Source organism: Ahaetulla prasina, chromosome 12, assembly GCF_028640845.1.
Source record: "Ahaetulla prasina isolate Xishuangbanna chromosome 12, ASM2864084v1, whole genome shotgun sequence".
NCBI classification, from domain to species: Eukaryota; Metazoa; Chordata; class Lepidosauria; order Squamata; family Colubridae; genus Ahaetulla; species Ahaetulla prasina.
Window position 1 is genome coordinate 19510273 of NC_080550.1, and position 26051 is coordinate 19536323.

At 42.4% G+C, this 26051-nt stretch overlaps 1 protein-coding gene and 1 long non-coding RNA gene across 9 annotated transcripts in view; one reads left to right on the forward strand and one right to left on the reverse strand.

Moving 5' to 3' along the window:
• The window catches only part of LOC131184147 (uncharacterized), a 153136-nt gene extending 148432 nt beyond the window's left edge, over positions 1–4704 (reverse strand). For all 6 annotated transcript variants that reach the window (XR_009151927.1, XR_009151928.1, XR_009151926.1 and 3 more), the window contains exon 1: positions 4574–4704. This is a non-coding gene — a long non-coding RNA (uncharacterized LOC131184147). The remainder of the gene's footprint in view (positions 1–4573) is intronic.
• The window catches only part of WWOX (WW domain containing oxidoreductase), a 736218-nt gene that overhangs the window by 571784 nt on the left and 138383 nt on the right, over positions 1–26051 (forward strand). The gene's annotated exons all lie outside the window — the stretch shown is intronic.

Consider the following 26051-nt stretch of genomic DNA (forward strand, 5'->3'; position numbering starts at 1 on the left):
TCTGTACTTACAGGAAGGATGATCTTGAGGAACAGTCAGAGGTGGTATTCAGCTGCCGGACCAGTTCGGGTAAACTAGTAGCAGCGATTGTGGGGGTGGGTGGGCCCTGAAGGGGTAGGTGGGCCCTGAAGGGGTGGGTGGGCCCTGAAGAGGAAACTCAAATACTTTGGCCACCTAATGAGAAGGAAAGACTCCCTGGAGAAGAGCCTAATGCTAGGAACGATTGAGGGCAAAAGAAGAAGGAGACGACAGAGAATAAGGTGGCTGGATGGAGTCACTGAAGCAGTTGGCATGAGCTTAAATGGACTCCAGAGTAAAGGATAGGAAGGCCTGGAGGAACGTTGTCCATGGGGTGAACGTTGTCCATTACGGTGGTGGAGAAGACTCCTGCAAGTCCCTTGGACTGCAAGGCAATCAAACTGGTCAGTCCTAGAGGAGATCAACCCTGATTGCTCTTTAGAAGGCCAGATCCTGAAGATGAAACTCAAATACTTTGGCCATCTAATGAGAAGGAAGGACTCCCTGGAGAAGAGCCTAATGCTGGGAAAGATTGAGGGGAAAAGAAGAACGGGACAACAGAGAACTAGGTGGCTGGATGGAGTCACTGAAGCAGTAGGCGTGAGCTTAAATGGACTCTGGGGGATTGTAAAGGACAGGAAGGCCTGGAGGAACGCTGTCCATGGGGTCGCGATGGGTCGGACATGACTTCGCAACTAACAACAAAGCCACCAATGCTAATTAAACCAAATTTTCTAAATCTTGAATTCAACAGCTTACACATGGATAGACCCACCTACTGAATGTACAGAACCAGGCAATTGGGTCCACGCCTTAGCAACTGATACATGGATGCAACGAGAGATTTGAAATCCACGCAACATAGAAATACTTTCAGGTCCAGATAAACAAATAGTTCTGCGATATGTGCAAACCCCTCGAAAAAAGTGTGATTCACCAGTAGTTATAAATCAGGATAGTATTAGGCTTTGTGATGGGTTGAGAGCAAACTTTAGAAGCGATTACTAATGTCTGTTTATTGAATACTCCTCTGATGTATTTTTTTAAATAAAACAAGGAAACATTAGGAACTTTCCTTTTTGATTTTTCTTCATGCCAATAAATTATATTATAGAATGAAGCATAGACAATAAAAGTGTAATGTATTATGGAGCTTCCAGGCAGAAAAGAAAATGTTACTTATCCCTTGATGGAACATAGTAATGTTCCATCAAGGGACGCAGTGGCTCAGTGGCTAAGATGCTGAGCTTGTTGTTCCCAAGACCGGCAGTTCAGCGGTTCGAATCTCTAGTGCCGCATAACGGGGTGAGCTCCCGTTACTTGTCCCAGCTTCTGCCAACTTAGCAGTTCGAAAGCACGTAAAAAATGCAAGTAGTAAAATAGGGACCACCTTTGGTGGGAAGGTAACAGCGTTCCATGCACCTTTGGCATTTAGTTATGCTGACCACATGACTGTAGAGACATCTTTGGACAGTGCTGGCTCTTCGGAGATGAGCACCACCCCCTAGAGTCAGGAACGACTAGCACATATGTGTGAAGGGAACCTTTACCTTTAATGTTCCATCATTCTCTCAACGAGTATATATATGTTCTATGTAAAAACATGTTGAGGAGGGAGCACATATAATTATATACAAATAAGTGGGCATAGGTCTCCCTAATGGCTTCTGCTTTTTGATGAAACATTTCTAAGATGTTTTCCCCCCTCAGATGATACATGGGGCCAACAATGCACATGATTTGGAGTGGTATAAACAATAGTACATAAAAAATAAACATTTATTAGAATGTTCACCTGTTAAATCACATGTAATTTCACGGGGGAAAAACTTAGTATCGCAGGATTATGGAACCAACAAAACGAATCCATTTACAACCCCAGATTGCTTTGTTTGAGTCATATAGCTGTAACCGTAGGTTTTTCAAGAAATGAACCTTGCAAGAAACGCTTAGATCAGAGATGAGCAACTCCGTAAGTTCTTTCGTTCTTTCATCCATTTTCCCCCACTGAAGTTTATTTATCTGATCTTTGGGTATTACATGAAACAAACAAAATGTTAACAAGTCATGATATTGATGTACTTACTTACCAAGCACATCTAAAGGTATATGAAAGTAACCAAAATATCTTTACAATCCCCAAGGCGTGTCACAACTTTTGAGCGCCCCGAATGTTTGGAAATTGAAAGTTGAAGAATTTGACACGCGGTTGCTAAGTGGCTAAGACACTGTGCTTGTCGATCGAAAGATCGGCAGTTCAGCGGTTCGAATCCCTAGTGCCACATAATGGGGTGAGCTCACATTACTTGTGCCAGCTTCTGCCAACCTAGCAGTTCAAAAGCATGTAAAAAAATGCAAGTAGAAAAAATAGGGAACACCTTTGGTGGGAAGGTAACAGCGTTCGGTGCGCTTTTGGTGTTGAGTCATGCTGGCCACATGACCACGGAGACATCTTGGGACAGCGCTGGCTCTTCGGCTTTGAAACGGAGATGAGCACCGCCCCCTGGAGTCAGGAATGACTAGCACATATGTGTGAGGGGAACCTAGCAGAGAACATAAATGTGATGCATATGGAACAGGGGCTCATTCCTGAATATAACAGCTGCTATCAGAACGATTGAAAAGGACAATGAGAGAGATGTAGCCTAATTCTCTACATAAAAGAAAGGAAGGAAGAGTTCACAGGGAAAGGACTGAGAGTGAAGATGTTTTGAAATCCAAGGGGATATTTCCATACCAAATATCTCTCTTTTCCCCCCAAGTTTTTAATGTTATTTAATTTTATTTTTTTACAAACATATCAGTGCATGAACTGAGTGGCACCTGGGTATCATGCATTCTAACACAAATAGAACTAGTAAAATTAATCACATTTATTACATTCAATCATCTTATATATTTCTAATAATAATACACATTTATATTACGTTACAGTCTATCATTATTCAATTATTCCATATGTTCTCTTGTTCATGCTTTTATTTTAATATATAAAATAAACATTCCCCCTCTCTTATTTTTATTGCATATAATAATTTTTAATCATATCACCCTTTATTTAAAATACGTTTTCTTTCTATCCTACCTAAAAAAAGAGAAGAGAGAGAGAGAGAAAGAAAGAAAGAAAGAAAGAAAAGCAAATCAGAACAACAACAAAAAAGAGAAATCATCTATCCATCATCTCTTGCCCGCTTCAATACTATAATTGCTATGCCTTTTTTGATTTGCCTCCCATATTCCTCTCTTGGATCTTTATCTCTGTCTGTATCTACTTCTTGGTTGTTCAATCTAGATGTTTCTCCCAGCTCTACTTTCTTCCACTGCCTAATTTCCAAAATTTCCGCCCAGGCCTCTATCTCCCTTTCAAAAATATCTGGAATATCTCAATTCCTTTGTTTGAAGCCTATTCTTGTACAGCGTACTAGAAATTGTAGTCCAACCATCTGAAGTGTACCTGATACAAGAAAGACGATCGCTGTAGACAGGTGAAATTACACTGGAGAGTAGGAGAGGTGGAAAAATATCAAACTTTCAGTAGTATCAAACTTTCTTACAAGAGTGACCTTTTGCCTCCTGAATATAGAATTACAGGTAATCCTCGACTTACGACCACAATTGAGCCCAACATGTATGTTGCTAAGTGAAAAATTGGTTAAGTGAGGGTTGGTTTTTTTTCCAAAAGCGACTTTGCTTGCCGCATTTATTAAGCAAACACAGTTTGTTAAATTAGTAACACTGTTGTTAAGTGAATCTGGCTTTCTCATTAACTTGTCAGAAGGCCACAAGAGGGGATCATATGACACACACACACCCAGAACACTACAACTGTCATAAATGTCAGTCAGTTGCCCAGCATCCAAATGTAAATCACATGGGATGCTACAATGGTCATAAATGTGAAAAATGGTCATACGTCGCTTTTTTTCAGTGCTGTTGGCACTTCGAAAGGTCACTAAATGAACTGTGTTAAGTCGAGGACTACCTGTATGGAGAAGATGGGTTGAACGAGTTCCTACCAGTAGTGGGGACAGCAACAGTCCTGCTGTCTGCCAATCAATCCGTATCATTTTCAAAGAAGCTGTTCAAATTCCCTCCAAGATTGATTTACACATTATTTATCTGATCGGCCAGCTTGATTCGGCCATCCAGATCCTCTGTCACAGAGTGAAAATAATAATGTCTCCAATTAGTTCCTGAGTAAACGGTGGGTTTTGTCTGTTATTCATGATCATTAGCATTATAATGCAGCATGGAAATTCAGAGCAAATTAGTCACATATGTAAGCTGGGGAGTACATCTGCAGTTAATCAAATTCGTACTGTTTCAGGAGGCAGAAGATTGCGCAAGGGCTGTCCAGGAAGAATGCCTTTATTTATATATTTATCGCAAGGAGGGGAGAGAAGGAGCCAGACAGATAGTGTCAGCTTTGTTTTCCTTCTGCTCTTTCTTCGTTTTCCTTAATCTGGCACTCCCAAATGAATGTTTATTCCAGGAGCTTGTCAATTGCAGAAAGCAAGGGGGGGGGGGGAAAGAATTATAGCTCAAATTAAAATACCTTTTAATGTTGTTGATTCCAGAGGACCAAATCTTTACAGCCATAAATAATGAAGAGGCAATGCGGAGAAGGACAGTCCATCTTCTCTGGCCTCCATTTCTTCCCATCTGTGACCTTTCTTCTACAATAATGTAGAACAGTATCAGATGATGACACACCACTGGTGATCACTTCCAGTCAATGTTGTTTTCCTTTAAAAAAAGAAAAAAAAAACAGGGCTTCCAGTTAATGAGAGCTGATGCAAATCCATGTTAATACCACGGAGATTTCTATTTTTATGATTATTCTTTTAAAGATATGGCTCGCTTTGCCCCAGTTGAGTTTATCTCTTTCACTGCCACAGTTCTCTCCAGACTATCTCCGTAGTCACCAGAACCAGAAAACTCTTGTCACTTGAATCATGTAACCATTAATCAGGTCTAAGATGAATATAGGGTGGCTTAGTGGATAAGACGCTGAGCTTGTTGATCGAAAGGTTGGCAGTTCATCGGATCGAATCCTTAGTGCTGCTTAATGGGGTGAGCTCCTGTTATTTGTCTCAGCTTCTGCCAACCTAGCAGTTCGAAAGCACATAAAAAAATGCAAGTAGAAAAATAGGGACCACCTTTGGTGGGAAGGTAACAGCGTTCCGTGCACCTTTGGCGTTGAGTATGCCGGCCACATGACCACGGAGACATCTTCGGACAGCGCTGGCTCTTCGGCTTTGAAATGGAGATGAGCACCGCCCCCTACAGTCGGGAATGACTAGCACGTATGTGCAAGGGGAACCTTTACCTTTACCTAAGATGAATATGGCGTTATAGTTGGGTATGCCCCACTATGTTTTTTACCTCTATAGCTGGACCAGATTGGGTTAGATTCTGGGGTTCTGGCAGAGGAAGGGTACTGCAAAATCTCCATTCCCACCCCACTCCAGGGGAAGGGTAGTGCAAAATCCCCATTCCCTCCCCACTCCTGGGGGAAGGATATTGCAAAATCTCCATTCCCACCTCATTCTGGGGCCAGCCAGAGGTGGTATTTGCCGGTTCTCTGAACTACTCAAAGTTTCCGCTGCTGGTTCTTGTAAACTGCTCAAAGTTTCCGCCGCCGGTTCTTGTAAACTGTTCAAAATTTCCGCTACCGGTTCTCCAGAACCTGTCAGAACCTGCTGGATTTCACCGCTGATGTGGTCCCTTTATTGTAGCCCTCCGATAATATACCTAAGAGGCATGTTTCTAGTTTCAACTCTATGTTTTGTTTAATCATCATTTCCAGCCAGCTATGTACCGTATTTTGAAATCTCTTCTTACCTGTCTTCTATGAGGAGCTACATTTAACAGCGGAACGTTTTTTTTAACCAAAAAAAAAAAAAAAACCCATCACAAATCAACTATTTAGAATTGATGATTAATTTTTTTTTATGCTGAGGCATAAAATCCAGAGCTGATCCTATGAATGGAGACCTTTTGATCCTCTCCTCCGCTTTCTCCCTGCTCAAATGCTGGTGCACCTGGAAAAAGATCTACCTGTTTACAAATTACCCCAATTTTCTACTTGAATCAGCAGTAACTGTTTAACCTCCCCCGTGAGGTAATTAGGCCTTCAGAGTTCATATGTGCTTATTATGATCTCTCCTGTGCTTTGTTCTTCTACTTCTTTTTCCCCTCCTCTCATACCTGTAAACATACATCTTATCGGTGTATGTGTTAAAACATTGTACCAGTTCTTTGGCTAAATTATGCACAGTGGGCCTTGCTAGCCCACCATTAGCATAAAGTATGCTAAACAAAGTGTTTTCTTTCTGATAATTATACTCTAAAGTATCTCCTGCTTATTAATTCTTCTTTCCATCTAGATTGCCTCCCTACATTCCGTTTCTCCAAACTTTTGGCTAGCGTCAAACAGTGAAGGAGGCAGGCCAAATCTGCCTTTGGTGATTTGGAATCATTCTCGTATTTATTTTCATTTCCTCCCCTCCCCCTCCCCCTCCCCCTCTTTTCTCCTGCATGCCATTCCTGGATTTCTGTGCAAGTATTCTTAACAGCGTTGCTCAGCATACAAACCGACTTTACTCCTGGAATGCTGGTTTCTTTTTGATGCCTGTTGTACTAGGTCCCAAATCAAGAGGAGAATGCATGACCGTTTTTAAGGCGGTATTCTGGAAGCTCGAATTTGCAGTAACCAAGTAAGTTAGGAGCCGTGGTGGCGTAGTGGTTAGAATGCAATATTTCAGGCTGACTCTACCCATTGCCAGGAGTTCGATCCTGACCGGCTCAAGGATGACTCAGCCTTTCATCCTTATATACTGCTTTGTATACTGCTTAAGATTCACGGTAGGGCAGTGGTTAGAATGCAGTATTGCAGGCGAATTCTGCCCACTGCCAGGACTTCATTCCTGACTGTTTCAACGTTGACTCCGCCTTCCACACTTCTGAGGTCTGTAAAGTGAGGACCCAGATTGTTGGGAGCAATATGGTGACTCTATAAACTGCTTTACAGCAATAGCTATATTACTTAGACTTATATACCGCTTCATAGTACTTACAACACTCTCTGAATCGCTAACAGAGTCACCATCAGACATACACACAAACACACACCTGAATTTTGCTCAGGTTTTTAATTAACCAAAATCACCTGAGATCTTCAGGGAAGAATTCTCTGAGAATCCTTTCCCATCTAGACTTGATAAATGCAGCTATGGGGCAAGTTAAAATTCTGGAATTTCAGCATGATTCTTTTAATCAGACCAAATTGGACACATTGTCCTGTTTCATTTGCAGATTCATTTATGAAAGGGAACATACAGTGGTGGGTTTCTACCGGTTCGATCTGGTTTGCGCGAACCGGTAGCGGCGATGGTGAGCTGAGAGCGAACCGGTTCTCTAGCTTGGCTCTCCTGCCCACCCCTGTGTTGTACATACCTTATATTCGGTCATTTTTAGGCCAGCTGAAAGGCGTGGCAGAGCGGATTGCCGCATCTCAGCTGTTCTGAAATATACTGCACTTGCACGGAGCACAAGATTGGCGTGCATGTGAGCGAAGTGAGCTTGCCTGCGCAAAGCACGTGCATGAAGCGAACCGGTGGTAACACTGGTGAAACCCACCACAGGGGATATGCTGGGAAAAAAGTATGTATGGGTAAAAAAATATATTTTCTGCATATTTTTAAAGGTCCTAGAATATATACTAACTTACAGAGAAGAGAGGGAGGGAGGGAGAGGGAGGGAGAGCCTTGAGTTGTACAAAATGAAAGTGGAATATAAATCAAATCAAGGAAATGAATAAAATATCATAGGAACCTGCAGCCATTTAAAGGGAAACCCTGCATTGCAGTCTTCGGAGAATTGCCAGATTGAAACAACATTTGTATTTCGATGTGTGTAAATCAGATCAATCTGCTTTGAGATAGATTTTTATTTTTGAAATTACACTCTGCATTTCTGCTTGTGCTAATTCAAGGCAGCTTATAACAATGAAAAAAAAAAAAACAGAAAACAAGACCATCCATGCGGTTGAAATTTGAAATTTAAGATTGGTAACATTCAAATAATCACCAACTGAACAGCTTGACAAAAACATGTGTTATTTTCTTTTCTCTAACGTCTGTGAACCAGACAAGATGTGGATTAAATAATATTGTGGTTGCAGTTCCATTTGTTGTTCTGGATCTATGTGTGAAGAATATTCCAGTCCTAGGGCCTGTTTTTAAAAGGGCTAGGTATACATCCCTCAACTGATGATAGAATTCTAGATACCATTATTTTCAAGAGAAGAAGTAGCAAGAACAATTAATCAGTGGAACAGCTTTCTGGTGCTCCATGACTGGAAGTTCTTAAGAAGAGAATAGATACTCATTTGTCTGAATGGTATAGAGCAGTGGTACTCAACCTGGTCCCTACCGCCCACTAGTGGGCGTTCCAGCTTTCATGGTGGGCGGTAAGGGTTTTGTCCAATACTGAAGCACTTTCCTTTTTTTTAATTTAATTGACTTTTAAAAAAAAATTCATAGCATTATTTAAAAACATTTTCATTAGGTTTTCATAAAATTCCCCGTGACAATTTAAATTTCTAAAAATATACTATTTGTATCGCCCGCGCATAAGTTTAGTTCACATTACGTAAATGAAACTAAATGGCGCTATAGTGCGACCGCAAGCAAAAGAGCCTTGTCCCAGAATAGCTCGTGCATCTCCCCCCACACCACACATCTGTAACAGAGAAGCAGAGCTGGTAGCTGGCGCCCCCCCCAAACCCAATCCACGATGCGCGAGAGCCATGCGCAGACAACGATACACGGTGCATTACTGTGGAACCAGTGGGCGGTTAGAAAATTTTACTACTAACAGAGATACAAAAGTGGGCGGTAGGTATAAAAAGGTTGACTACCCCTGGTATAGAGTCTCTTGCTTGGGCAGGGAGTTGAACTAGAAGACCTCCCAGATTCCTTCCAATTTTGTAAAAAAGATGCTTAGTATTTCAGTTTCCTTCACGGTTTTTTTTTTTTTTTGCATTTATATCCCGCCCTTCTCCGAAGACTCAGGGCGGCTTACACTATGTCAAGCAATAGTCTTCATCCATTTGTATATTATATACAAAGTCATCTTATTGCCCCCAACAATCTGGGTCCTCATTTTACCTACCTTATAAAGGATGGAAGGCTGAGTCAACCTTGGGCCTGGTTGGACTTGAACCTGCAGTAATTGCAAGCAGCTGCTGTTAATAACAGACTGCATTAGCCTGTTGAGCCACCAGAGGCCCTTCCAATTACTGCTGGCCATTATCCTTCCCAGAAGTGGGTTTCCCATAATTTTTATCACTGGTTCACCACACACCGAAAATGTGTGAGAGAGAGAGAGAGCATGTGCGGCCTTCCGTGCATGAGCTTTGCTCACGCACATGGCTTGCACACATGCAAGTAGGATGAAATCTAACTGATGTGAATTTTCTCTGGATATGTCCTTTGGTACAATAATTCGGGAGAGAGCCTATCAACTTTTCCCCATTTTTCCATATCCAATTTTGGTATAAAGGTAAAGGTTCCCCTCGTATATATGTGCTAGTCATTGCCGACTCTAGGGGGCGGTGCTCATCTCCGTTTCAAAGCCGAAGAGCCAGCGCTATCAGAAGACGTCTCCGTGATCACGTGGCCAGCATGACTAAACGCCAAAGGCGCACAGAACGCTGTTACCGTCCCACAAAAGGCGGTCCCTATTTTTGTACTTCCATTTTTTTATGTGCTTTCGAACTGCTAGGTTGGCAGAAGCTGGGACACGTAATGGGAGCTCACCCCGTTATGCGGCACTAGGGATTTGAACCGCTGAACTGCTGAACTTTCGATCGACAAGCTCAATATCCTAGCCACTGAGCCACTTTTAGCATTTTGTATTTTTGTATTTGTATATTTGGTATAACGTATTTTGGTATACATCTGAAATAAAACATCTTTGAAATGCCTCTTCAGGGTTTCAAGTTGAGCGTGAATGAATATCTGATTTGTTGTAAGCAAAACTTTAGATTAATTAACTTTTTTTTTGTTTTCAATTTGCACTGCAAGGTAATGTAGATGCATTGCTGTTGCCTGACTTTTCTTTCTTTTCTTTTTTTCTTTTGCTTAATCCTTTGAGTGGATATTTAATCTTTTTTGTTATATATCAGAAATAGAGATTTAGAAGATATGAATAATTAATTGAATTACTTACCTATTACCTTAATTTCTTTAACGTTTTCTGGATGTTCCAAGCACATGTGCTCACACACGTGCATACTCTCCAACTTGACAAATTGGTTTAGGATGGAACACACTTTTAAAGGATTTTGTGTTTCATCAAATAAGTGCTGCCTGGAGGAGGGAAGAATGACATTCAGTGAAGAATTATGCAGATGGAGAGCTATTCATCATTTGGATGCTTTGCATCAGTTCTGTTAGGTGTATTTTGTGCATTTGTAACTTGTGATTAAGGGAGAAAAGTGTTGTGATAACAGTTGGTCAATACTTTCAGGAACTTGGCATTTCAAGTATTGCTCAACTTTTGGGAAAAATAATCTATTTTTCCTCCCTCCCTCCCTTCTTTCCTTCCTTCCTTCCTTTCTTTCTTCCTTCCTTCCTTCTCTTTTCCAATATCCATCCTTCCTTCCTTCCTTCCTTCTCTTTTCCAATATCCATCCATCCATCCTTCCTTCCTTCCTTCTCTTTTCCAATATCCATCCTTCCTTCCTTCCTTCCTTCCTTCCTTCCTTCCTTCCTTCCTTCCTTCCTTCCTTCCTTCCTGCTGGAGCAGAGATTTTGTGTCCTCAAATGCTATTGAAATAAAACTGCCATTATCAACAGCCTTCACACCCAATAACTTTAGTAATGGAAAGACTTGTCCAGTTATGCCCAACTATGACTTCAGAAAGGCCGCCCTTCAAGCAGATGTTCATAACTGCAGCCTCAAAATTACATCCAACCAGTGGTGAAATCCAATTTTTTTTACGTTCTGTGCGTGTGGCTTGGTGGGCGTGGCAGGAGAAGGATACTGCAAAATCCTCATTCCCTCCCCACTCCTGGGGAAAGGATATTGCAAAATCTCCATTCCCATCCCACTCTGGGGCCAGCCAGAGGTGGTATTTGCCAGTTCTCTGAACTACTCAAAATTTCCGCTACCAGTTCTCCAGAACCTGTCAGAACCTGCTGGATTTCACCCCTGCATCCAACTCTCCTGTTCTGTCTCCTTCCCCACTTCAGAGAGGGCAGGAGGGGAGAGAGATGGAGGGAGGGAGGGAGAGAGAGAGAGAGAGAGAGAGAGAGAGATGTAGATAGACATATATACATATATACATACTTGTTTTCTGAGGTTTTTGCGGGTGTTTGTATGTAGGACTTTGGTTATTCGGGTTTTCTCCTGCGTAAAATTGGAAGTGTCTTGGCGACGTTTCGACGAAGTCTCATTCATCATCTTCAGGCTTCAGCTTCGTGCTTCTGGGAGCAATGTGTGACTGCAGCTGTTTCTTCCTTTTTAACTGCTAGTGGGGGTTTGAACTGATTGGGTGGGAGCTTGGCTGTGCTCTGATTGGATGGGGGGGGGTTTTGTGCTCTGATTGGCTGGGGGTGTGTCCTGTTTGGGTGGGGGCTTGGTTGTGCTCAGATTAGTCTGAGTTGCAGGGGGATTTGAGCTGGTGAGCTGCATTGCTGTTGTTTGGCTTCGTGTTCGTGGTCGTGCTACATCTTCATAGTGGGTGTCAATCTGCTGCATGTATGGATTGGAGGGGTTTGAAATGGCTAATGTTGCAGCTGCGGTCTGGCTTCTGGTCCTTGGTCGTGCTTCATGATCAGTGTGGGTTTGGGTCTGCTTTCTGGGTGGATGTGTGGTGGTGACATCCTGTGTGGACCTCGTGAGTGTGGGTCTGGTGTCATTCCTCGTGTTAGGGACTCGTTTGTCAATAAGGGCGGGTTTCCAAATGGCTGGTAGGCGGGAGGTATCATCTCGTTTGTTCATGCTGTGTGGGCGTTTTTCTATCTCAATGGCTTCTCTGATTATTCTGTTGTTAAAGTGTTCAGTTTTGGCGATAGTTCTGGTCTTTTTAAAGTCAATATCGTGTCCTGTGGCTTTAAGGTGTTGGACCAGGGAAGAAGTTGGTTCCTCTTTTTTGACTGAGTTCTTGTGTTCTTCAATGCATGCACTTATTCTTCTGTTGGTTTGTCCAATGTATGTGGTGGGGCAGGCGGTCCATGGGATTTCATATACTCCTTGATTTTCTAACTCAATTTTGCGCTATTGGACAATTGCACTATGAATAAAATAATAAATGGTCCCAGAAAGAAAAGTAGAATTTTTTGATGCACATATCAACTTTAAAAAGACCAGAACTATCGCCAAAACTGAACACTTTAACAACAGAATAATCAGAGATAATCCCCCTGCAACTCAGACTAATCTGAGCACAGCCAAGCTCACACCCAATCAGTTCAAACCCCCACTAGCAGTTAAAAAGGAAGAAACAGCTGCAGTCACACATTGCTCCCAGAAGCACGAAGCTGAAGCCTGAAGATGATGAATGAGACTTCGTCGAAACGTCGCCAAGACACTTCCAATTTTACGCAGGAGAAAACCCGAATAACCAAAGACCTACATATATACATACATACATACATACATACATACATACATACATACATACATATATATATATCTTTGGTTGTTTGGGTTTTCTTCTGCGTAAAATTGGAAGTGTCTTGGCGACGTTTCGACGAAGTCTCATTCATCATCTTCAGGCTTCAGCTTCGTGCTTCTGGGAGCAATGTGTGATCGCAGCTGTTTCTTCCTTTTAACTGCTAGTGGGGATTTGAACTGATTGGTTGGGAGCTTGGCAATGTTTCGATGATCTCACTCATCATCTTCAGGCTTTGGCTTTGTTCTTATGTGTGAGCAAAGTGTGGATTTTAACTGCTGTTTCTCTATAAATACTGGTGGGGGGGGTGTTTTTTGAATTGCAGGCCTAGCTGTTGCAAGCTGATTGGTTGGCTGTGTTGCTACATATTGATTGGTTAATGGAGTTTTTTGAATAACTGGCCTAGCTGTTGCAAGCTGATTGGTTGGCTGTGTTGCTACATATTGATTGGTTAATGGAGTTTTTTGAATAACTGGCCTAGCTGTTTCAAGCTGATTGGTTAGCTGTGTTGCTAATTGGTTAATGGGGTTGATGTTTGTGTGGGAAGTAGCATTTTGGGCCCTGGTCTGGTTCCGAGTTCGAGGTCCTATTATATGTTGATGTTTGTGTGGGGAGTAATATTTTGGGGCCTGGTCTGGTTTCGAGTTCGAGGTCCTGTTGTGTGTTGGTGTCAATTTTTGTAGCTGGGATTCATTTCTTGACTAGTGCTAGTTTCCAGATGTTTGGTAAGCGGGAGGTATCGTCACGTTTATTCATGTTATGGGGGTGTTTCTCTATTTCGATGGCTTCCATAATTATTCTCTTGTGATAGTGTTCAGTTTTGGAAATTAATTTGGTTCCTTCAAAATCAACGTCATGTCCTGTTGCTTTAAGGTGTTGGAAAAGAGATGAAGTTTTTCTTTTTTTCTTACTGCAATCTTGTGTTCTGCTATGCGTGCATTTATTCTCCTATTAGTTTGTCCAATGTATGTTGTTGGGCAGATTTTTCAAGGTATTTCATAGACTCCTTGGTTTTCTAGCTGGATCTTGTCTTTGGGGTTTCTTAAGATGTTGGCTATTTTTTGGTCTGTGCAGAAGGCTGTCTTGATGTTGTATTTGTGGAGAATTTTGCTGATTTTATCTGTAATGCCTTTGATGTATGGGAGGAGGGCGATGTCATTGTTTTGTTCTGTTTCTTGGTTTTTGGGTTGAGTATCTCTTTGGATTAGGTTTGTAATTGTGTTTCTTTGGAATCCGTTTGAGATTAGTACGTTTGTAAGTGTGTGTAATTCAGTTTCTAGGTGGTCTTTGTCAGCTAGGTGTTTGGTTCTGGAGATGAGAGTCTTGGCTACGGAGTTGATCTGTGCCAGGTGGTGATGTGATTGTGCATTTAAATAGCGGTTGGTGTGTGTTTTTTTCTGGTAAATTGTGTGTCCTAGGGAGCCGTTTGGTTTTTTAGTTTCCTAGAAGCATGAAGCTGTAAACACCAGCCTGAAGATGACGAATGAGACTTCGTTGAAACATCGCCAAGACACTTCCAATTTTACGCGGGAGAAAACCCGAATAACCAAAGCTTCTGCCAACCTAGGAGTTTGAAAGCACATAAAATGTTTTGGTTTTTTAAAAAAACTTTTTCAATAAAAAAAAAAATTGGAAATACAAAAATAGGGACCACCTTTGGGTCGGAAGGTAATAGCGTTCCGTGTGTCTTTGGCATTGAGTCATGCCGGCCACATGACCATGGAGACGTCTTTGGACAGTGCTGGCTCGTCAGCTTTGAAACGGAGATTTGCACTGCCCCCTAGAGTCGGGAACGACTAGCGCACATGTGCAGGGGAATCTTTACCTTACTAATTTAAAGCTAACAGGGAAAAGAAAACCTGTACGGTACAATGGTCAAAATCGTTCACTAGAATTGATAAGAAACAGGTTCAAATCTCTACTTAGCGCTTGGCCAACTGTGAGCCAGTCCTATGACTATCTATCCACAATTATCCTACAATTTGTAGTAGTGAAGACAACATTTGGGGAATACTAACATTCCCACTGTGTGATCTTTCAGATCAATAATATCTGGGAAAGGCATAGACCCACATACATTCTCTAAATATATGCATTTCCACAATTTCAAATTATCTCTACGTGCCATTGTTACACCATTCTCGCAATGACCTGAATATTTACCATAGATTGCTTAGTCTATCACAGACACCTAGGTTTTTTGCGTGGGGGTGGCTTATATAGGATTCACGAAATATTTGTCATTTGAATTAAAAGGCTTCTTTAAAAGGCTGACCAGTTCTTCCACAGTTTTTATTATTATTATTATTATTAATACAGTGAACTGATTATCATGTTTTGAAGCTCGGGTTGAAACAAGCATGGGAGCTGTCACGGATTAGAAATCAATGAAGTACCATTAGGATACAACTGGTACTCATTATCAGCACACACACACACACAAAAAACCAGCCCCTGCAATTCACTAGCTGAAAACGTTGTACCAACTTTTTTCACAAACCATTAGTTTTTATATGTTTTCAATTTTCATTCCATTCTAAACCACTTCACTTACACAGGCCATTATTATCATAGCCCTCAGATTTGTAGAATTAAACCTAAAGGTTTGAGGTTATTATTTATCTAACTACATCTACCCACTCCTGTGTGTGTGTGTGTGTGTGTGTGGTTTTTTGATCTGATCTACTTTCTCCCAACCTGCCTATTCCATGTATTTTTATTTTATGGTTGCTACTTTTTTTTTTCTTTTAGAAAAAAAAATACTGAGTAGCTCAAAGGACAACAGATAATTTGTGCACTCTGCTATTTAGCACTGAGCCTCGGTGGTGCAGTGGTTAGAGTGCCGTACTGCAGGCTACTTCTGCTGACTGACTGCTGCCTGCAATTTGGGTAGTTCAAATCCCACCAGGCTCAAGGTTGACTGAGCCTTCCATCCTTCCGAGTTGGGTAAAAGGAGAACCCAGATTGTTGGGGGCAATAGGCTGACTCTGTAAACCGCTTAGAGAGGACTGTAAAGCACTGTGAAGCTGTACATAAGTCTAAATGCTATTGCTATTGCTACTAAGTACCCCTTTCTGCATTCCTCACCATGATTGCCAGTTTTGGAGTGGAGGGCTACTTTTGCCCTCAATCAGTGGTTCTCTGTCTATATGCAAGTCATTAGCTTACTGTTGCAAACTTTTGAACCCAGGATCATCAATACAGAACATGTGGAGATATACACCACCTTGATTAGGTCCTTAAGACCATTAAATTAATAAATAAAATAGCCCAACTCTGACAAAGTTTCTCAGTATCACACGATTTTGCTTTCCTCACCTGAAACCTTGAGCATTGCCTTGCTTGGTTTTTAAGCGCATATATATGAGAGATAGACAGGTGTTGTTTCTACACCACTTATCTCAGGGTAGGGATGAAATGTAAAATTTGTTACTACCGGTTCTGTGGGCGTGGCTTGGTGGGGGAGTAATGTGACTGGGTGGGCGTGGCCAACTTTTTTTTTAACTTTTAAAAAATGTATTTAAAAAGGCTTTTAAAACCCTCTGATGATCAGGCAACTCAGCTGGGATCGTCAGAGGAGCCTTTTAAAAGGTTCTGATGATCCCAGCTGAGCCGCGCGATCATCAGATGCTCTTTTTTTTACTTTTAAAAGCATTTTTTCGGCCGGAGAAAAAATGCTTTTAAAAGTAAAAAAAAAAGCCTCTGATGATCACGGGGCTCAGCTGGACATGGCGGGGGGGGGGGAAACAAGGATTTTTGCTGCTTGTTCTCCGAACCACCTGCCGCCATCGCTACCGGATCAGGCGATCCGGTCCAAACCAGGAGCATTTAACCCCTGTATCGGGGTGTCCAAACTTTTTGCAAGGAGGGGCAGTTTTGGTGAGGTGAAAATGTGTGGGGGCAGACCATTCAGCCTGACATTCTTTGAACCATTAACATTAAATGCAAATGAACTATTTTATGAAAGACTAAACAAAGAGCTTAACTTCAATTCCCCGTACCACAGTGTTACGAGCCAGGCAAACATTGGCAAACTCTTGCTTCTTCTCAGGACAAATTTTCTCCCCCATTTTCATCACCCAGTCTTTAATTAAATCCACCCTCGGTAAAAGGTTTGCAGGGCTTGGCAATCAGCGTTGCCACCTCGCAGTTCGCCATTGTGGCATTTTCAGTGGACTCACAGGCTCTTGCGAAGAAGCACGGCTGTGCCGTTAAAGCAACTTCCAGTTCCTTCCATTTTTCGCCACGTGCGTTCGTTCCCAGTTAGCTTGTTGTCGTTAGCATGTTTCGTCTGGTAGTGCCTCTTGATATTTGAATTCCTTGAAAACAGCCACAGTCTCTTGGCAAATTAGGCAGACACAGTTGTTTTGTATTTCAGTGAAAAAAATACTCCAATTTCCCATTGTCCTGGAAGCAGCGGCTCTCGCTGTCAACTTTCCTTTTTTTAGTTACAGTCGCCATTTTAGAAATGGACACACAAGCTCACAAGTTGCGGCAAGAGTGCTGACTCAGGTTTACTGCCATCTTCTGGTGAAAAATATGGCTGAGATGCTCTGCAGAACAGGATGGCTGTGGAGCAGGAGGCAGCAGGGGACAGCTGTGGGAACCGCTGTGCGGTGAAGGGAAAAACGCTGGCCGGTGGGCATGAGTGATAGGCTGAGCTGGTGGGGAGAAGAGGCTGCGGGCCGCTCAAAATTTGAACATGGGCCACAATTGGCCCCCGGGCCAGACTTTGGACATGCGTAACTTATATTGTCTTCATACATTAATAGTGGTCCCTATATCATAAATTAGGAACCATTGCTCTAGATCGGGGTATCAAAATTTGACAACTTTTAAGACTTGTAGACTTCAACTCCCAGAATTCTCCAGTCTTTTTGGGGAATTCTAGGAGTTGAAGTCCACAAGGCTTAAGATTGCCAAGGTTGGACACCCCTGCTGCAGGGGTGAAATCCAAATTTTTTCCCTACCGGTTCTGTGGGTATGGCTTGGTGGGCGTGGCAGGGGAAGGATATTGCAAAATCTCCATTCCCACCCCACTCAGGGGAAGGATACTGCCAAATCTCCATTCCTTCGCCTCCTAGGGGAAGGATTTTGCAAAATTTCCATTCCCACCACACTCTGGGGCCAGCCAGAGGTGGTATTTGCCGGTTCTCTGAACTACTCAAAATTTCTGCTACCGGTTCTCCAGAACCTGTTAGAACTTGCTGGATTTCACCCCTGCCCTGCTGTAGACCTGAAAGTATTTTACTGTAATGCAATTTGGCAGGTTCATACTTGTACTAATGAAATGTACCTTTCTTAACCTGGTATGTTCTCTTTAGGTGTTTGTTCAACAAATTACAGTTAAAACAAAATGAAGTATTTGTGTACTGTCTTAAGGTATCAGTCTGCACTTGATTAATATGCCTGAGAAGTAATGAGTTTAAAGAGGCAGAAAAAAGAGAACATACCATGACATATAGAATAGAATAGAATTGAATTGAATTGAATTGAATTGAATTTTTTATTGGCCAAGTGTGATTGGACACACAAGGAATTTGTCTTGGTGCATATGCTCTGTGTACATAAAAGAAAAGATACCTTCATCAAGGTACAACATTTACAACACAATTGATGGTCAATATATCAATATAAATCATAAGGATTACCAGCAACAAAGTTACAGTCATACAGTCATACATGGAAAGGGATTGGTGATGGGAACGATGAGAAGATTAATAGTAGTGCATATTTAGTAAGTAGTTTGACAGTGTTGAGGGAATTATTTGTTTAGCAGAGTGATGGCCTTCGGGGGAAAAACTGTTCTTGTGTCTAGTTGTTCTAGTATGCATTGCTCTATAGCGTCGTTTTGAGGGTAGGAGTTGAAACAGTTTATGTAAATTGTGAGTAAAGTGAGAAAGTAATTAAAAAAATGTTTGTGTGTGTAATAGGCACCATAGAGGGACTATGGAAATGACTAAGCGTTGAAACTCATAGAGTATGCTCTACCCAACTTGTTCATGCTGTGTGAAAACTGAAGTTTTTTTTAGAGCAAGAGAAAAGTGAGATTACTTGGAGAAGATCCATTAATACAATTAGTTGTGTGATTTACGTAGAAGAAAACACTTCTACAGTATGCCGAAATTATCTTAACAGCCAAGATCAATTGAGCAGGAACTCTGTAAGTTTTTCATACATCAAGGCTCCCTAAAGGGAACAGTGCAGATCAGTAAGTCTTCCCTTATATTATTATGATGCATTAGGATGATAATACATCAGGAAGGCACCAGGTAAAAGAAAATAGGACGAGACGAGACTAGATTTTCAACTGGAAGTGGCGAGCCTGAGGGCTTCCTTAGCTAGGACTTCCAGAGATGTGCTGCAAAAAAAAAAAAATTAAAAAGTGACCACTAGATGCCATCAAAGAGTTAAGAGTTCTTCATCTCTTTCCAGATATCTAGTGGTCATCTGGTAGCTTAGCTTTTGGGTGCAAGGTTCTGGGTAATGCTCCAAATCTCTTACAACCAGTGGTGCTATTCAGCTGGTTCATACCAGTTCAAGCGAACCGGTAGCAGAGATCATGAATGGGCACTATTGTCCAAAGCTGACAGCTGGACAGTTGTAGACAAGTGGGTCATCGATCTGCAGAGTGTCTGGCACCTGCACCGGTTCCACAACCATGCCCCACCACGGCAGCCCAAGGCAGAAGGGACCCACGAAAGCCCTTGGATGCCAGCAGAATTGCCCGGCAGGCAGTCGAGGCTTCCCCTCCCCCTAAATAGAGTGAAGGGACCTCCACCAAAGACTTGTCGCCTGAGCTGGCCAGCAGTAGCAGCGGCGAAGATAACCTGATAATAAGTGGGACCACCCACCCCTTTGCGGTCAAGGTCAAACTGACAGTGCCAGAGACAGGGGTGTATGGAGCTATGCTGTCCTATTTAGCCACGTTTTCAAGTCTGGGTGCTTGCGCAAAGCGCATGCGCGGAAGGCCAGGTGCATGTCCGGAGGGCACGTGTGCTAAGCGAGCAAGCGTGGTAGACAGTTTTTGAAACCTACCTCTGCTTACAACCTCTACTGTAACGATGTTGCTGTGCAGAAAATTTGAGACATAGACCAGATAGCTATCCAGATCGGTGATGCTTATTTGGCATCAAAAGAGGCGGTTGGACTGGATGACCTCTTTCTAATTTACAGTTCTAGGATTATATTCCTTGGCGAGAGTAATAGGTGTTGTAATTTGGTAGAGTCAGCCCTTTCTACCAAGTTCATCTTTGCGCGTCAAAAGAGTTAATGGAAGAACAATGAGAAAACTACAAGGCTGCCGGGGGGGGGGGGCGGGGAAGCGCTCTGAAACGTTTACTACATGGTTATAACTTCCAAATGACATCTGCGTATGAATTAAGACACAGAAGCTTATGCAATTGTTAGAGAGGCCGGGTTTAAGAATGGAGGAAACATGATCACTTAGAAAAACAATCTTAATGAATTCCAAGTGCAGGCATTATAGGCCCTGGAATGATACATGATTGGTGTACGCAGTTAATGAATATGTCTCTTAGCTTCAAAAGTTCTAACTCAGAAGAATTGATGATCATCTTCTCCGGGCCAAAAATTACAATAATGAACATTCCATGTTTCCCCTGCCCTTGCAAGCTAATGGCTTTCCTTAGACACCCAGATAAGATTCAGGAAATGAGCTGACTTTGGTCAAATTAAGGGCCAAGCTAGGGCTGTAGAGCTAAATTCAGCCAGCATTGTCTCTAGGCGTAATTGGAGACCAGTCTGTCTTTGTCCAGCTACGAAGTTTGCAAAAGGTCATTTAGGACAGGAGTCACCAACCTTTCGGACCTCAGGGACCATTACATTCATAATTTTAAATCCCGTGGACTGCTAATATGATTTTTTTAAAAAGATAAATACTATTTAGTGTAATATAAAAATGCAAATAATTTTCTGTGGACCACCAAAATTTTCTCATGGACCACCAGTGGTCCACGGACCACTGGTTGGTGACCACTGATTTAGAAAACCCCATCTCGGCCAAGCCAGGTAGAATTTGTGGGAAAGTTGGGGAACACATTCTTGGTCAGACTGCTTTTTTGGGGGGGGGGAAAGTTTCAGCCAGGAAGTTGATTAGTCCAAAACCTGGTAGGAATTTCAATGAAAATTTCATATATTTTTTTTCAATGAAAAAAATTATTTTTCCCCCCCACAAATGATTGGCCTGTTGTGGGCTTGAGATAAATATTTTAATGTTTGGATGGTTTCAAAGTTTGTCTATAAGTAACTGGGCAGTTTTTATTTGTGGCTGATATTTTTTTTATTGGTATAAAATACAAAAATACAAAGAAAAATGAAAATAAAGTGAAAATAGGGAAGGGGGAAAAGTGTAGGATAAAGGAGAGAAAAAGAAAAACATTTGACTTCCGACTCCTTTTGGCACAGAAGAATAGTAACATATAACCTCGACTTTTTACTTTTATATATAATAATATATAACAGCCTTTTCTATAACAACAAACCTAAACCCAAAATCAAGGTTTCATTTTTTCCCCCACCTCAAGCACAAAGTTCAAAAATGGTTTCCAAGTAGAAATAGAATTAATTGTAGTGACTGGGTAATTTTTAGATGCACTTGCCTGTAGCCTCCCTCCCTCCAGACTGAAGAAGCTGCTTCGATAAGCAGCAAAATGTTTCAGACCCAATGTCGTGTCCCCTTCCCCCTCCGACGACTGGGTCTAGGAAGTCCGTATCAAACGTGGCAACGAAGCCTCTGCAGCTTGTCAAATTCCTTTGAGGTTTATCAGGGCAGGCAGGAGTCCAAGTTGTGACTTCAGCGATAGAGTCCAATAGCAGCAAACTAGATAAGACTTTGCTTGACTCAAGGTTGGAATGCCAAAACAGGTCCTTTATATAGGCTGTGGATGTGGCTCCATGACTCAGCATTGATCCAGGCCTGCCCCTCCCTTCCTTCTGCTGGCGTTGCCTCTCAGATCTCCGGAAGTGAGGATCCTCCCACTTTGAATTCTCTTCAGCTGGATCTGCTGTCAGTAATTCCAGCACGTGGCTGGCTTCCTGCTCACACGCTGTAGGAGTGAAGTTTATCAGGCTTGTCTGTTCATTCCTGACATCCTGTCCGGGCATGGGGCCAGGGCCGGGGGCTGGAGGCATGACAGGCCGTTCATCTTCATTATCAGACTTGGAGTCTGATAACAGGCCCGCGTGGAGACGGGAGGGGCCCGGCTGAGGAGAGGAGGGAGGACAAGGCACAATACCCAAAAAGAAAAAAAGTTCAGTTGCCATGGCTCAACTTCCAGATGACTCTGCTTGAATGCTTGAGAATCTTCACCGACTGAAGGCTCAGGAAGTTAAAACAACCGCTGAGGACTACATGCAAACTTGAAGGCATTTATTACCTTCCTTGGAATCAGGGGTCAGCAACCTGCAGCTCTGGAGCCACATGTGGCTCTTTCATCCCTCTGCTGCGGCTCCCTGTTGCTCAAAATATGTGTCACAACTGCCAATGTGCGACACCCACCGGCACACGATTTATTGAGCTTTTCGACTCCCAGTAGGCCAACCATGGATAAATCCAAGAAAAGAAATGTTTCAGAAGAAAATAGAATGTTTAATTCAACTACATATGCTGGTTTTGTGGCTGCTTAGGAAATAGTCAGGCACGGGAAGGGTTTTATGGCTCCCGGTGTTTTCTTTCCTTTGGGAAACAGGTCCAAATGGCTATTTGAGTGTTTAAGGCTGCTGACCCCTGTCCTAGATTGTTAGAATTTTAACAGGATATTGGAGAGACATGTTTCATTGCAATGTGTGTATTTGAGTGAAGAAAGAGGCATTTCAGTAGAGGCGGCTAGAACTCCAGCACAGCATAAAAGAACAGGATGTCGAACTGACCATTAGAAATCTAGAACTTTAAGAACAGTAGAAAACAGGCCCATATATAAATCAGCATTTTCTCAGCTTTGATGCTGCATGGATCTCATAAAGTGTTTTGACAGGAAAACCATCAAGCACGTAACATAAAGTTACACATCCAGCAGGCTACGTAATACCATATACCTTTCCTGTTGTTGTTTTCTTTTTTTCTTTTGTCTTCCTTTTACAGGCTTGTAGTTCTCTCACCTTATGGAGATGACCTGAAGCTCACACCTACAAATCTGACCACAGGTCTTTTAAAGAACTTCAGCATAATATTTCCACTTAGTCAGTTTTCCTCCAGTTTAATGCAAAGGTGAATTGTTTGTTTTTTTCATTCCTTGAAGAGGTTCTGTTTCTTCTTCAGCTCTTACGTCAGAACTTCTTGGATGAGAAGTGAAACATCTTCAAGGAAAAACAAAGAAAATCTAGCAGCCTCTTGAAAAAGCACCTTTGGGACAACCATGGCCTAGATGACTGAGAGTCTCCATAGACTTCCGGTTTAACATACTCAAAACATTGTAAGTGAGAAGCATAGCTTTCTATAACCTGATGCCCCAAACGACACTAATCCAACTTCAGGAATTATATTCAGGAATTATAAGGGGACGCGGTGGCTCAGGGGCTAGGATGTTGAGTTTGTCGATCGAAAGGTCGGCAGCTCAGCGGTTCGAATCCCTAGTGCTGCCGTGTAACGGGGTGAGCTCCCCTTACTTGTCCCAGCTTCGGCCAACCTAGCAGTTTTAACCAGGAAGTAATGTTTTTTTTTAACCTTCTGCGCATGCGCAGAAGGTTTTGCACATGTGCAGAAGGTCTGTGCGTGCATGTGACATGTGAGGGGCGTGTGGACTTCCGAGCCGGTAAGGAAGGTAAGTAGATTTCATCCCTGAGACAGTGACAAACCACTTCCAATAACGTTGCCAAGAAAACTAAAGGGACTTGTCCACGCAATCTCCAGGAGTCAACACTGACTTGAAGGCATACAAACATGCCCAAATAATTTGACTTTATACATTGTGACCCTTGATTTAGGTTAGGGGACATTCTGTTTCTTGTCTCCTTCAAAGGCGCGCGCGCACACATACACACACACACACACACACACTCAAGTTGTTATTGTTAGTTACGAAGTCGTGTCCGACCCACACTCAAGTAGGATATCCCTATTCTACTTCATTCGTTTTTTTAATTAATATTTGAATATAACGATTTCTATGAAAATGTATTTTCTCTCTTTTTCCAAAAACAGTTGTCATCTGTGATTTAAATTGAGTAATTCTAATTTCATCCGTCTTAGGGGTGTGTGTGTGTGTGTGTGTGTGTGTGCGCGCGCGTGCATGATTTTTTGTTGCTGTGTTCAAAACTGGGATCTTCTGCTATAAGGCAGCGGTTCTCAACCTGTGGGTCGGGACCCCGTTGGGGGTCGAATGACGATTTGCCAGGGGTCGCCTAAGACCGTCGGAAATATGGGAAGTATACTTGCGAGTCGAAGAATCGCGCTCCAGTGGTTGACTCCACAAGCCAGCTGCAGGCTCTTCAAATCGCTAGCCGAATTCGGCTTCAGGTGCGATGAATTAAAAAAGAGAGAAATCTTTGCTCTGATGTCTCCCTCTCAAGCCAGCTGCAATCGCTCCCAATCGCTAGCCTAATCTGGCTTCAGGCGCGATAAACTTAATAGGGGAGGAGTCTCCGCTTTAATGCCTCCGTCCTCAAGGCAATCGCAAGCAGTTCAGATCGCTAGCCAATACGGCTTCAGGCGGGATAAATTCAAAACAAAAATAATTTTACGGTTGGGGTCACCACATCGTGGGGAATTGTATTAAAGGGGTCGCAGCATTATAAAGGTTGAGAACCACTGTGCTAGAAGGTCCAGCAAATCCTTAAGCCCCGCTTCCCCTGGCCCAATCTTGTGACTTCTCAAATCCCATTAAGCGTCACACAAGATGTTGCTGATGCCCTGTGAGATTTAGGAGTGAGGGGTGCAGTGGGGGAGGGGAGGAGAGAAATCAGCCAAAGAAAAGGTTTCTGGCCCGTGATTCAAGACCAAAAGTATTATTGGAATATACAGTTCTGCAAAATGAATTATGCATAATGCAGACACACATCTATTGATTTCATAAGCTGCTTTTCTGGAAGGAGTCCACTCAAGACAGTCAACAAAATAGAAATGTAATTAAAAGCAAAAGTACTGCTGCATTATAATTAATTTTTAAAATTCGGCATTACCAACAGCAGCAATAGCAGCATTAGGCTGAAGAGACAGTGTGGTGTAGTGGTTAAAAGGTTGGATTAGGATCAGGAAGACCCAGAACCGCACTCAGATACTTGGGTTTTTGTTGTTGTTGTTGTGGGAGAATAAAATGAAGGGAGAGTCCAACAAACACGCCACTTCGAGCTCCAGAAGGAAAATAAAATACTATAATACAAATAACCTATTTTAACATAAATTATCTTATTTAAGTGCAGGGTGTGCAGGGACTGGAGGAAGGCTAAGAGTCACATTTTGCCTCCAAAGCTTTGAAGCCGCAGAAAGCGTGGGGGCTTGCATAAGAAAATAGGCAGCACAAAGTTGGATATGACACTTGATATTCACCAAGAGCTGTGGTGGCCGAGTGGTTAGAATACAGTATTGCAGGTTGACTCTGCCAACTGCCAGCAGTTCAAGCCTGACCGGGTCAAGGGTCAAAATTTCCGGGTCAAGGGTCAAAATTTCCCATGCACCGGTACCGTATATGTGGCACCTTGCTCAATAGTAGTACCTGTGAGAGGGATCTTGGAGTCCTAATGGATAACCATTTAGATATGAGCCAGCAGTGTGCAGCAGCTGCTAAAAAAGCCAACACAGTTCTGGGTTGCATAAACAGAGGGATAGAATCAAGATCACGTGAAGTGTTAGTGCCATACTATAATGCCTTGGTAAGGCCACACTTGGAATATTGCATCCAGTTTTGGTCACCACGATGTAAAAAAGATGTTGAGACTCTAGAAAGAGTGCAGAGAAGAGCAACACAGATGATTAGGGGACTGGAGGCTAAAACATATGAAGAACGTTTGCAGGAACTTGGTATGTCTAGTTTAATGAAAAGAAGGACTAGGGGAGACATGATAGCAGTGTTCCAATATCTCAGGGGTTGCCACAAAGAAGAGGGAGTTGGGCTGTTCTCCAAAGCACCTGAGGGTAGAACAAGAAGCAATGGGTGGAAACTGATCAAAGAAAGAAGCAACTTAGAACTAAGGAGAAATTTCCTGACAGTTAGAACAATTAATAAGTGGAACGACTTGCCTGCAGAAGTTGTGAATGCTCCAACACTGGAAATTTTTAAGAAAATGTTGGATAACCATCTGACTGAGATGGTGTAGGGTTTCCTGCCTGGGCAGGGGGTTGGACTAGAAGGCCTCCAAGGTCCCTTCCAACTCTGTTGTTATGTTATGTTAT